The sequence below is a fragment of the Toxorhynchites rutilus genome, chromosome 2, assembly GCF_029784135.1.
Source record: "Toxorhynchites rutilus septentrionalis strain SRP chromosome 2, ASM2978413v1, whole genome shotgun sequence".
Classification (NCBI taxonomy): Eukaryota; Metazoa; Arthropoda; class Insecta; order Diptera; family Culicidae; genus Toxorhynchites; species Toxorhynchites rutilus.
In genome coordinates this window covers 335,282,796-335,297,564 of record NC_073745.1, presented here as the reverse complement: position 1 = coordinate 335,297,564, position 14,769 = coordinate 335,282,796, and the positions used below count along the sequence as shown (strand labels likewise).

The 14,769-nt window shown below is 36.1% G+C and overlaps 1 long non-coding RNA gene across 1 annotated transcript; it reads left to right on the top strand.

Moving 5' to 3' along the window:
• Positions 1-5,621: 5,621 nt before the first annotated feature.
• On the top strand, positions 5,622-7,383 carry LOC129771003 (uncharacterized). Its single transcript, XR_008742254.1, has 3 exons — positions 5,622-6,028; positions 7,090-7,193; positions 7,258-7,383. It is a non-coding gene; the product is annotated as an uncharacterized LOC129771003 (long non-coding RNA).
• Positions 7,384-14,769: the final 7,386 nt, after the last annotated feature.

Sequence of the window (14,769 nt, the reverse complement as noted above, 5' to 3'; positions counted from 1 at the left end):
TTATATAGTTTCGGCCGCCGAAGTGATCGAGTAAGCTGGAAAAGCTGCTCGCGGCGATAAGAAAACCCGCATTCGGAACAGAACGCATTCGGTTCGGTGGACATCAAGATAACAGGCAGTTGCAGCGAGTGGCGAGTGGCAAACGCAATCGCAAAACGGCATCAGGTAGCAGAAGAAAAAAGTTTGTTCTTTATACAAACTGCTTTGGTGGCAAATCCAGAATAAGGCGGCATCGAGGGCGTTCTAAATGGTTTTTTTCAAAACCACGAGTACTAAGTTTTCTAAATTTTAACCATTCCATAAAACAAGGCGCTTTTCAGGGCCATTAAACCTTCCAAAAAGAGTTTAGGAAATACAGTTCAATGCTTTCTAAAACAATATCCAAAATAATAATAAAACACAAATTTTAATTTGTTTGCCAGGATATGATGAGTATGTGAATTTGGCAGTTGTTCTGAGCTTATTGATAGTTGGGGACTTTCCTGATTATTCAATTTTCACCAATTCTTAAATTGTTTCCAGATTGAAAGTACAGTAATTTACAATTAGTTCGACATTTAGCTAATTGGACGGACATGTAATGCGACTTATTTAATTGAAATTTTGCAAATGTTCAATTACAGGTTAAAATCGCCTCCAATGCGACACTTAGTGGCGCTTCGGCACGTCACATTGAATGTAATTTACTGTACAACATGTCACAAAGCTGGATGGGATGAAATTTTCCATCTGAAAGCTGGTGCGAGTGGCAAACGCAATCGCTAAACAGAAAGGTTTAGCCGAACAAGATGGGGATATCGAGTGATAAACAATAAACTCTTTAGATTGAAGATAATTTTGTGATCCTGAAAAGGACCCTTTTTAGCCTGCATGTGAATCCAACGAGCGAACAAATCGTAATGAATGTATTTTTTTGCCATCGCTCCCTTTTAACGCTCATTCGTTCGTCTCGTTGGACTCGCCCCTCTGGCTGAGTCTGCCGATTTGTCTCTATCCTGTGAGTGTGTACCGCTAGAGTATAAAACACGCGGACCCCAAAAAAATATCTTATTTTCTTTCAAACCGTAAACTCGTGTGGTGGTACGGCATCGTGGACGTAACAAAGGAGGACAAGTTAAGGGAAAGGCAAAGTCTCACTCGAACTTACTGAACAACATGTCACAAGCTGGATGGGAAGAAATTTTCCAACTGTGAAAGCTGTGGCGAGTGGCAAACGCAATAGCTAAACAGGAAGGTTTAACCAAACAAGATGGGAATATCGAGTGATAACAAAAACACAACACCAAAGGTTCTTTTCAGAACCATCAACATATTCATAAAGAGTAAACAGTAAACTAATCCATTTTTCAGGTAGATAGGTAGGTATTCACGTAGGAGAAGAAAATAAAACAATATATTTAAAATATATATTTAACAAAAGCTGTCCCCTTTGTATAGTCCTACGTCACTCCGGTTATGTCCCCGACATTACCCACCCGTCTTTTTCCAAATGGTCTAGCTGGGTCTATTTATTTTAGGCTCATTAGCATTTTAGCTGTAACAGAGCCGAATTTTAATCGTGTACATGTCACACGGTTATCATATCTATAATTATAGCACATTACATTACACAGTTGCCATTCGCCAGTATTCCTTCTATACCATTGCATATGGTACATTTACACAGTAGCCATTTAGGCGTAAGAGTATTCTTTCCGTTCTTCCATTATCCAGTTAGACCACCGGACAGCGGAGACAGTTGATTGATCATTTTTGAGTTATTTATAGAACAGCAGCCCGATGTGTCTTGCAGAGCAGAGCAGTTGTATGGATGAAACGATCTAATTTCGACCGTGGATCGATCTCCATCGCTGTTGATTATTGCGTGGACGTAGCTATTCTGTAACAACACAAAGATGGTCGATGAGGGCCCTAAGTTTTGAACTCACGATCGATCGCTTATTAAGCGAACGCGCAACCAATGTGGCTACGGAGACCCCCAATTTTTATTTTTATTCAAAAAATTCTTTTGATGCTGAGATTCAGTACTACTCTAGTTTGTATTCAAATTCCTTCCTGCGTCTATTTTTTTCAAAAATTTTAGATTGTTTTTCGCGGTACAAAAAAAGTTATATATATTTTCAGGCATTTTTTAAACAAAAAATTACTTTGAGACCCACTTTTGCTCTAATTTTTATTTAAATGCGTTCCTATGTGTTGTTTTTTCCACATGTAGCGAATTTTTTTCTTTAATTTTTAGGAGGATTGCGCAAAAAAAAAATATTTGGACTTTAGGCATTTATAATTTATTTTGAATTTAGAGACCCAGTACTGCTTTAATATTTATTCAAATTTTGTGTTTCAGATGTCTAAATTTTGTCGGTATATTTAGAGCATTGCGCTGTACAAAGATTTTTTTTCTCGTATCTTAAAATATACGAGATTATCTTTACACTGAATTTAGATGGTTTACCAAATTCATAGGAGTCAGCAGTACGATAGAGCTCTGTGAGAAAAAAATAAAGTCCTTGTGGAAAGATCATTCGGATCAATGAAAAGAACCGCGTATTTTTTTTTTTTTAATCTATATTATAGTGATTTTCAACTCATTTGGCTGGTTCGTCACTTTTACTTCCATTTTTGGAAGAATGGAAGAATTGAACTCGTGACCTTTAGCGTGAGAGGTATGGATGTTACCACTACGCCAGATCGCCTCCACGAACGCGTATTTAATTTTTTGTTATTATTAGATTTAGATAAAAACGACAAGGTGCATTTTTCACCATAGATCCTATGGTGTACAACATAAGGACTCAAATATATGTTACTACTGCCAAACTGTTTTATTTAGTACCATATACAATATTTTCCATACAGCTGGTGATTTGGTTTGGGGGGACTTTTTCCTCCCTTACCCAGCCAGACTCTTTGGAAATACAAAACAATTCTTTTGTACCGCGCAAAAAATTATACATATCTAGAAAAGCTGTAGGAACACATTTCAATATGAATTAGAGTAGTACTGAATCTCTAAATCACAAAAGAAAATCAAAACTTCAATATTTTTTTAATATTTAAATTTTTCATGAAATGTTTTTTGATAATTTATCTTGATACACCGTAGTGAGATGCACATTCAGTATTTTTTTCTAATTTTTCTCTCGAAGCATTTGAGGATGGCGTGAAATAAACGAAAAAGTACTTTTTTCACTATAGATCCTATGGTAAACCTATGTTCTATCGAACCCGCCAAAATTCCTTTTTTAATACCCTATACAATATTTGCCATACAGCTGGTGATTTGGTTTGGAAGCACTTTTCACTCCCTTACCCGGCCAGGCCCTTTGTGTTTCAGTTGTACGGCAGTACATGTTTTCTAGTTCCACCATTAAAGTTCCCAATTTAAATTTTATTTGCTAGAATTAATCGTATCACTCGCCTTACTTACAATATAAAAATGCCCCCGACTTGCATATATTTGAAATGCCGATTTCCCCCGGGCACCTTGGTTTTGATATCTATGTTAAGGAATTCGTTACGGCAAGAACAAAAGTTCCCCCTACTTTCATGTATATACAATGCCGATTCCCCTAGGCAGCTTGGTTTCGATGTCTCTGTTAGGGAACACATTCCGGTAGGAACAAAAATTCCTCCTACTTTCATGTATTTGCAATACCGATTTTCCCCAGGCAGCTTGGTTGTGATGTCTCTGTTAGGGACCCGCCGCATTTGTCGTCAATTTCGACCAATCAGAGTAGGATAGGGATTGAGATTTGTCAATTGTTCGATAGTTAGCTTCATGACATATATTATTTTCTTCAATATAAAAAATTGTTGTGGAGTACCGAAATCGATTGACGCAAAAACTTCATCATGAAATGACTGAGCAATAAGCGTTTGAAATTGGACAATTTTCACGATGTGCTCGATTTTCGATTTTCAATTTGTACCCCAATATGTTCCCGAAAGACGTAATCCTACGTCAATATTTTAAATATAGTTATGCAATTTTTTAAACACGCACTTCTCAACGGTTAATGCATAAAAATTGAATCCGTTTCGAAGAATTCATATTATAACTTGTGTTTATTCAGATAACGTTATGAATTTTCTTCTAAAACTTCATCTATAATTTGGTTCTTTGGTGCATAACCTCATGGAATCGGTCGTTGGCGTGCATATGCTTCTGATATGCACGCCGATGGCGTTCCGAGTCTTCTCTCCGTGCTCAAATTGTGGTCTGTTATACCATCGACTCACCAAGTGAACGCACCGATCGAATGCACCCAACCACGGAGTCCTACTTTGAATCATAAAAAAAACGATTTCGGTGTCCAATTTTATTGTCATTGTTTCCCCCATCGATCACGGAGAGTGAGCTCACGCTTCGCAATTGTTGCGCTTGCGACATGACTCAATCCGACAGTCCATGGCCCACAATTCAAAGTTCATCGCTTATTAGATATTCTAATTCCATTTTGTTCAGTTACAAACGACCACGCTAAGCGGAAAGAAGACACTGAACTTTGCCGCCTTCAACGCAACGCACGACGAACACAACGGGTTGTCCCCAACCCGTTGCAGCTCCGATGCGACTCCGTCAAGGGCAGAAGACACTTTTGTTTATTCTAAAGTGACTGAATTTACGCCGTTCTCAGTGCACTCGGCGAACAGACGGTCTCCATAAGTGTGATTGTCTATTTTTGTACGGTTCGAGCGATTGAAATAAAAGTTAATTTAGTAGATTATTGCCCGACGCATGGTAGATTGAAGACATCCACTATTCTACAGCGGTTCGACGGAACAGCTGAGCGGACTTTTACAGACAGCATCTGAAAAAATTGAAATATTAAATCGCACCTAAAGAAGTATACTTTCGAGTAGTTCCTTGCAGCTTTTACCAGCACATCGTTCCACCACGAATTACTCTACCCCGGAGATTTCCAACAGGTTTCATTCAACTGGAACGATTACTCCACACTCTGCGCGCCATGATTGCGGCGCTAATTATATCTTCACGAATCACGATTTCAACGGATCTGTTTTTGTTAGGTGCAGTGCCAATCGATGTGCAAATCGTAATGTCCACCGATGATGATAATATAATGATGATGCTTGCTCGAACAATGGAGACCCCCAATCACCTCCGCGAACTAACCTAGATTTTTGAGATTCTCTAATTGTAGTTGCTATTGGCGTTCTGGGGAGAACGATTCTTTATGTTGTTCAATGTTGTGTAAAGCTAGTAGAGCTGAGGTAACTATTCTAGCAATGTGATGCTTTTTGAGTTGATAAGCCGCTCAATAAGTGGTAATTCAAACATTCCGTACTGTTTCATTTCATTGAGAGGCATACCAGGAATTCTTGTGACGCATAGAAATGTGACGCCAATGAGCTTACCTTTATCCTTATCATTTATGTCATTTCCGGGCACGTGCCTCGCTTCGGTGTCAGCGCGCCATCGCCGAGCTGAGATTGCGTTCACAAGTTTGTGCTGCACTGACAAAGCTTGATTAATTGATTCCCCGATCGACATACTGATGCTGAATTTGCTTACGCGAGCAGCAGTGGGTAGTGATTGAATCCACTTGATAGGCGGCTAATTGGTAATTGTTTCAATTCAATCGCCCCCTCCGGAAACCCTTTTGATGCTGGGAATATACTTCAAATATATAACTTTGCGCCACAAATACAGATCCCGAATTGAGCACCATAGGAATGACTAGATGTTGGTCGCTTCACTTTGATGATCGGGAAAAATATATAAGCTACACTGGGGTAAGTTGAAACGGAAGCCATAACCTTTACTAGGAATTATGGATTGACGTTATATATTTCTCAGTAAACAGTAGGGTAAAGGGGGGAGCAGTTTCGGACAAGGCTTGTAAAAAAAAGTGGTACAATTTTCAACCAAATTAAATATAAGTATGTTAGCAGCCCTTCCACCAACATCTGCCATATAGTTTGACAGCTCCTGGTCGTTTATTACTTACGAAAACAACATAGTGGCCTTTTTCATACACGTTTTGAAACTTCTGAGCTTGAAGTTGTAAGTATTTCCCAATTCCTTTGTGAACGATTTAGAAATTTAAGTACACCACCTCAGCTAGTAACTAATACACTACGTTTCACAACTGTAGAACCACTAATTTTTTCTGAGTTTCCAGAGATATGTAATAAGTCGGTTAAATTGAAGTATATAGTGTAGGATGTAATAACTACCTTCATTTAAGATTCTGGGCATTCGAACTTTATTTTTGTGTTCAGGCGCGAAACAATAAAAAATGAAAAATTCTAGTGTTTCATAATTATAGAACCAGATGGAAAAACTCTCACTTCTTTACAAAATTCACGTCAATTTCACACGAATTACAATAAGTTTTTAATTCTTAGGTCATCTTTAGTTCTCAAACAGATCAAACAACCCATTCGGGGTAGTTTTGACATGTTGTAGTGTGTATCTCGTTCTACCCAGAGGATATTGCTTGTTTAATCTCAAATCACTCATACTGCTTATAAGCTGCATCTACTATTCGTACGATAGCTTCTCATAAGTTCTTGTAGGGTTTTGATCTGGTAAACAAGCGGACCAGTCCAGAATCTGCAGAAACCATGTCTTGGCTTTCCGGATGTTATGAACTGATGCCCAATTATCACGGTGGTTTTGATGTGAAAACAGAAGTAAATGATTCTCAAGTACTTCATTGCACTTCTGACTGTACATTGGTGTTGATAAAAGCTATCTGAACCAGGACGTTTTGAAAATATTTTCCTCAAACCATCAAACTGCCGCCTGCAAAGATACGAGCTGAAAAATTACATGACATGTTCCGTAAATCCTTCCAGCATGAAGAAATTCTGTTCAAGTTGATTACAAGCAGTATGAATGATTTGAAGAGCTTAAATGAGCAGTATGCTCTGCGTAGAACGAGATACACACTACAACATAGCGCAACTTGGTCAAAACCACTTATATTCATTGTAATAGTAATCAGAATTTAGTTGGATATGATTGAGAAAACCAATAATATAGAGTGAAAAAATTGTAATAAAAATAATTTAAAATTGAGATAGTTTCATTGATATTCATTAATTTTTTTATTATTCCAGTTCAATGATAATATATATTTGGTTTCTATAATAGGGAAATCAAAGATCCTTTTCCTAAATAATAAAATCGGCAACCAGGAATGACTGATCCTACTGCATAGAATGTATTAGGTTATATCATATCGAATCATATGTATGAGTTTTAATCGCTGTTGAATTAAATTTCAGATAGCCGCGCGAGATAGCTGGTGGATGATAATCCAGACGACCGGAGTTCGAACCCACATCGGATCAGTTTTCACCAAACATCAATCTGTGCCATTTTAAACATTTGTATTCCACTCACAACACAAGTAAATTAAATAATTATCATTTCTACAAATATAAATACTCATATGTATATATAAAATAATAAACTAATTCGGTAAGCATTTGCCATGTATGTATATGGCCTCCACTTTTGCATGCATATGCCAGTTAGGCGCATTATATGCCAACCAAAATTTAGGGCATACGATGTTATATATACGCTTGTTATGCTATTCAATGTTTGCTGGGTAGGGACCGCACAAAAAATTCGCATAAAAAAATCGTGCAAAACTTCACCAGCACCTTTAAAAAATCGTGTTCGATGCACATTTTGAAAAAAAAATTGTGCGGTAGATAGGGACCTAAAAAAAAAAGTTTCCCCCAAGAAAATAACTCAAATCCACGCCATTCACCGTTCAATTTCCTTTTGTTTCCCTGCTTTGCGATGGGACACTTTGCCTTTTCGGTTGCGCGTGGCTGTTTTGTGCTTTTAGTTACATGTCGATACGTGTTGCTGTTAGAAATCATGCAAAAACTTATAAAAACTTAGAGCATTTGATGAGAAGACGAGAATGATTTCAGAAGTGGATGATTGAGATGCGAATATGCTTTTTTCGCACTGAAATGCATATAAACCATCGAAAAAAAACTAAATGGACGATAACTTCATCAAATATGCTTCTTTTCAAGCACCGCACAAAAAAAATCGCACAAAAAAACCGCACAAGAAGAGAAAATCGCACAAAAACAGGTTTTACTGTATTTGCAATGTCGATTTCCCCCCAGGCAGCTTGGTTTTGATGTATCTGTTAGAAAACCACCGCATGTGTCGTCAATTTTGACCAGTCAGAAGTGGGTATTGCCGTTAGGATAGGGGTTGAGAATTTTCAATTGTTCGATGATTAGTTTCATGACATATATTATTTTATTCAATATAAAAAATTGTTATGGAGTGCTGAAATCGATTGACGCAAAATTTTATCAATCCATCATGAAATTACTGAGCGGTAAGCGTTTGAAATTGGACAATTTTCACGATGTGCTCGATTTTCGATTTTCAATTTGTACCCAATGTGTTCCCGAAAGACGTAATCCTACGTCAAAACAGTTTTTTCATGGTGACTCGTAACGCAACCTAGAAGCAAAACAGTTGTATGTGATACCAGTATTAGGAAAGACTTTTGCTCTACTCGCTAGCTGGTGCGAGTCTGAGGTTAACTAGGCCAGGGCCACCAACATCTATATATTGGATTCGTTTTCTTATTTTTCTTATTTCTGTTGAATAAAATGATATGCAAGTTGGATGGTTACGAGTGTGTTCGCATTGGTATTGATGCATTCAAATTGGATTTCGTTGCAACTCTAGTCGCTCCTTTTGGTCGATATAATTTGAAAAGCACAAATTGGGTCAATCAAAATGTGGGATTTAGCGCGTTTGGATAATATTTGGCATTGTACAATTATTTGATTATTTATCTAAAGAAATATTTTCTTTATTGTTATAAATGATAAAAATGACATTTGGCAGCTTCTTTCATCTTTTTTTTTTCTCTCAGGATAGGTTTCCAATCTCTGGAGGGCTCACACAAAGTCGCGCGTAATTAAACTGAACTTTGAAACGTCACCAAAGTAAGAGGGACTGATTTCATGAAAAAATTTATTTATTTTTCACGAAAGGGCCTGGCCGGGTAAGGGAGTAAAAAGTGCCCCCAAACCGAATTACAAGCTGTATAGCAAATATTGTATAGGATATTAAATAAGAAAATTTGGCGGTTTAATTGAACCCTTATGTGGTTTAATATAGGATCTATAGTGAAAAACGTATTTTTTCGTTTATTTCACGCTATCCTCAAAAGCTTCGAGATAAAAGTTTGAAAAAATATTGAATGTGCATCTTACTACGGTGTATCAAGAAAAAATATCAAAAAAAAAATAATATCAGACTGACAGAGAGAGTATTGAAAAAAATATTGAGATTTTAATTTTTTTTTTTTGGGATTTAGAGATTCAATACTACTCTAATTCATATTTAAAGGTGCTCATACAGCTTTTCTAGATATGTGTGATTTTTTTCAGTGTTGCGCGGCACTAAAAAATATTTTTTTATATTTCCAAACGACCAAAGGGTAAGCTTGTAGAAAGTGCCCTCAAACCAAATGACCAGCTATAGGGAAAATATTGTATAGGGTACTAAATAAAACATTTTGGCAGTAGTACCATATATTTGAGTCCTTATATGGTACACCTTATATGATCTATGGTGAAAAATGCTTTTCGTTTTTTTTCTCGCCATTCTCAATAACTTTGAGACAAAAATATGAAAAAAAAAATACTGAAAGTTAAGGTGTATCGATCAATATTTTCATCAAAAACAATTTTTTCATCAAAAAATCAAATAATAAAAAAAATTAAATTATTTTTTTTTTCAATTCTAAATTAAATTTAATATTTTTTTTCATTTTGAGATTCAGTACTACTCTAGTTTGTATTCAAATTTCTCCCTACGTTTATTTTAAGTATGTTTTTTTTAGAATTTTTAGAGGTTTTTTCGCGGTACAAAAAAAAATTTATTTTTTCAGGAATTTCGAAATTTTGAAAAAAAATATTACTTTGAGACCCAATTTTGCTCTAATTTTTATTTAAGTGCGTTGGTATGTGTTGTTTTTTCCACATGAAGCGAATTTTTTTCATTAATTTTTAAGAGGGTTGCGCGAAAAAAAAATTGGGCTTTGCGCATTTTTAATTTATTTTGAATTTTAAGACCCAGTACTGCTTTAATATTTATTTAAATTTTGTTTTCATATGTCTAAATTGTATCGGTATATTTAGAGCATTGCGCTGTACAAAGATTTTTTTTCTCGTATCTTCAAATATATGAGATTATCTTTACATAGGATTTAGATTGTTTACCAAATTCATAGGAATCAGTAGTACGAGCTCTGTGAGAAAAATAAAATCCTTGTGGAGATCATTCGGATTAAGAAAAACTTAAAAAAAAATGCAAATTAGTATTATTTTTTTATTTCAATTTTTCAATTGAAAACCACGAATACAATAAAATAATCTATTTCAAGAAAATAAGAATAATAATGAAGAAAATATTTTTTTTGTCTCGCAATTCTCTTAAAAATTCAGGAAAAAACTACGCCACATGTAGAAAAAAGACACATAATACGAACGCATTTAAATAAAAATTAGAGAAATCCTATGGTGTACCATATAAGGACTCAAATATGTGGTACTATTGCCAAAATGTTTTATTTAGTACCCTATACAATATTTTCCATACAGCTGGTGATTTGGTTTGGGGTGACTTTTTACTCCCTTACCCAGCCAGACCTTTTGGAAATATGAAAAAAAAATTGTATCGGGCAACAACGCGCAAAGAAATTTTTTTCAAAATTTCAATATTTGTTTTAGTACTTAAATTTTTGATGAAATTTTTGTTAATGATTTTTTTTGATACACCGTAGTGAGATGCACCTTCAGTATTACGAATACAAACATTTGAACGCTTACTATTTGCACAAATGAGGGCTAATAATTTTGTACTCAGAGTTTGTAGAATTCTCACAGCTTCGTTGTCATACGAAATGTTATCTGTTGTTCATCCGGAGGACGTTGGAGCTTATCAGATGTTTTGCAACTGTTATTGATGCTGTATCGCAAGGAATGTGAAACTGATTATTACAATGTTTGCCAAATCAATATTTTGTCGTTTTGAATAAATAAGCAGTATGAGTCTTTAGCTCTAGCAGTCATTCGCTAAACTCAACCAGTTGCTGTGAATGATTTCAATTATATCTAGGTCTTCCTTCGTCCCACAATCCACCCACAATTCATTCGATTGTTGGAGTCATTTGTCGGTCATTCGGAGGGGCAGCCCCCGTAACACACTGCCTATCGAAATGGGAGGAGAAATGACGAGATAATGACGCAAACTCACACACGACCTGCAGCTATACTCCACTGGCAGTTTACGATTGTATAGCAGCGAACGTCGGTGAAAACAACCTTCCATATATACAAATGAGCGGCGGTACATGTGATCACCAACGGGGCTGAGATCACTCGGTTGCGCTCTGACCGACCCGTACGACCTGCTGAAATTGTGAACGAACAAAAATCTCAAATCGCAAACCACACACAGCCACGACGGTTGGCGGGTAATATTTATTATTTCGACTAGGCTAGTCACATGTCCATTGATAGAGTTGCAGTAGCTGGGTCAACACCGCGTGTGTCCATATTCGGTGACATGTACGTAACATCACACGATCAGGTAAATTGTTCTGTGATCTAATAAACCTGGCGCAGTTATTAGATCATAGAACGCTCAATCTTCTGACCACAATGAACTGGAGGCGGTCCATCAAATGCGTTGGGATGGAATATTGATTCATCTCTGTACCACATCTCGGTTGCGTTCCCTCGATCCAACGGAGTTCGGTTGTGTTTTTGCGTATCAGCTTACCCGCTTGCCAATTCGAGAGCACACTCTCGTGCAATTTGATGCCTTGAAACGTTTTCCATCGGAGTTTGTTATTGTGTTTGACTGTTCACAACAATGTGCGTTTAATTATACACAAATTGCGTTTCTGTTTTGAGCAAAGCAGCTTATTTTCCACCGATGTTTTCCGATGCCCTGTACCCGAGGAAACGTTGTATAAAATCACCATCGGCTAGCCATTGAACGATAACAGAGGCCGCAAAGTGATTTTCAGTTGAAAGGTCGCCGCGTGGTGATAAAGATTTTTCCCCTGTTGCATTGAGATGTTCAACCTGAAGGATAAATGTCTAACCTCGAGTAAATACAGTGACCGTTCAGTCACGTTGTTCACGGCGAGTACCTGAGCGCTTTGTACTGCGACGACGTCGCATTTGTAGGTTAGTAGAACTGTAAACCCTTATCAGGTGCTGGGAAATAGGTGAGCTTACGTTCAACAGTGGATACTGTCGCAAAACTGAGCAATGGCGCCATAAACGTGCCGTAAAAACAATTGCTCGGTGCAGTGCTTATTTGTTTTGTACTTTTCTGCAATATAATGCAATAGCGGCTGCAGCTAGAAGTGGCTTGCAAAACAACTTATCACTTGGAGGTGAACTCAATCACAAATGATTCCCAAGCCTCATTCAACTGTAATTTTGATATGGCTATTTATGTTTTTCATTAGGGACATTTACAGCAAGCAAACACCAGTGACAATAACACTGCAGCGGCGGTGCAATTATTGATTGTTTTAATCAGAAATTGGCAAAATTTTGGCCCAGTATAGATAATGTTATCGAGCTGACATTCCACTCTATTCCATCAATTATTTACAGTCGCTGAAATGAACATGGACTGCTGATGCCGATAAAGAAAAACACATCACTTCCAACGAAGGACTATGTTTATCTTGAACCGTTTGAGTGCGGAGCAAATTTTGTGAGAAAATGCCAAAATTGCGGATGAGTTTGGGTATATTTAAACAAAAGTACTAAAAAACGTAAATAACTGATTAAGTCACAAAAGTTGGGTGAAAAAACATAAAAAGATATAAAAAGAATAAAAAGACTGATGGATTGGTGCGAAAATCTCTTACACCCATCGAAAAATGGATGAACAATAGGCGATAGAATCTAGATGTTTTCAATTTGTATTGGGGGATGTTCCCGAAAGACGAAATCCTACGTTGAGAAGTGCCAAGTCAACAATGTTAACATACATGCTGTTGAATATATACCGGGAATTTGTGTTTTTCAAGAAAATGCTTTATTTTTAATTTAAATTTATATTATTGTCTTCAAAATAGACCCCAACGAACGATCCAGTCATCGAAACACATTTTTTAACTCGACCCTCTCCGATTTTTTGATAAAATTTGGTGCTAATGATGGACACTACCTAAAATCAGAGTTTTCATTATAATATTATCAATTTAAATTACGACTGATTTTTTAAAAGGGCGTATTCGAAATCATTGATCTTTCTTTCAAAAAATCGTTAGTCAAAATCCAGTGTGAACTTTTCAAATTTTTGCTTTGAAAAACTACTATTAATGTTGAACTCGTAACACTTTTATGTGTGAATTATCGCGATTTACATGCTCTGTTAACTTTTTTCTATTTAGAAATATGTCAAGAAGATGTCAAACGCGAGTATTTACACACAAAAATGTTACGAGTAAAACATTATTTTCTTCATACAAAAATTCCTCATATTCCAGAAACTACAATAGACAGAAAGTTGACGTCTTGAACGAAAGTTCATATTTTAATAACAGTTCATATTTAAATAACCCATTATAATAACATTATCGAATACACTATTTCGCTATCTTGGCTTGAAACAAAATTAAGATTAGTTGTAATTTTCTCTTAGAAACCATGAAAAAGTTGAAAAACTTTTTCCCTGTAAAAGTGCCCATCTTCCGATGAAATTGTAAAGGCATATAATTTTCACATAATTTTCTTGGGGATTTTGAAAAGATACGTTTTTGAGAAATATGAATTTTAACTTTGATGTAGGACTACGTCTTTGATTTATATATAAGGGGGTCACTCTACGAAAAATGTAACGAAAAATTAAGAGTTTTCGAATGCATATTACGCAGAATCGTTCTTACGATATATGTTATAATATGTACCATTAGACGGCAAATTCATCCAGCAATTTTTTCACCAGAGACATCAACAGTCGAAATGGTAAAACAAGTGAGCAATTTAACGAATAAAAGAGGAATGTTTTACAAGCGTTTACAAGCGAATGCAAAGGTAAATAATGTATTATGAATTCTTTCTTTCAACTTGGTTCCCGTGAACGTTGTATGTAACACGAGATTGTGTGCAATAATTTGTTCAATCAAACAATTTGGACATCCAGTCAATGTGTAGGAATAAGAGTGATGTAAATAGTGGAGTGGGTTAGTAAGATGGCTGCAATTTCAAAGAAACTCGTTAGGCCTTATTTCCGAAAACACTTCACGATGGAAACGAAAATCTATCCGCAACGACAACGATATGACGTCGATATCTGAATACGAAATTAGTTTTTCACTAAAACTTATCATTATAGTTTAAACTTATCTTCAGATACAATTTTTGCAAGAGATTATTTTACCACTTGAAAAAAAATCAAAGTTTTCCTTTCACATTGAACACTTGAGACGGAGAAGTTAATTTTCATTCATAATTTTATTTGAAAAGTGTTCGTTCTGCCTGAAAACCCATTACGCTTCTCCTACTCGTAAAACGACGTTCAATGACGTGCTGTTCATTCCGTTTTCACCGTGAAGTGTGTACGAGAATGGAACCCATAGTCTGTAAACGAACATTATTTCTCCGAAAAAGCTCTTCATTAAAAATTAATTAGTTTTATGATTTCATATGTACTTTGCCTCAAAATATCACGAATTCGTAAGTTTTCAACATTTCTTGTTTCTTCTTCAT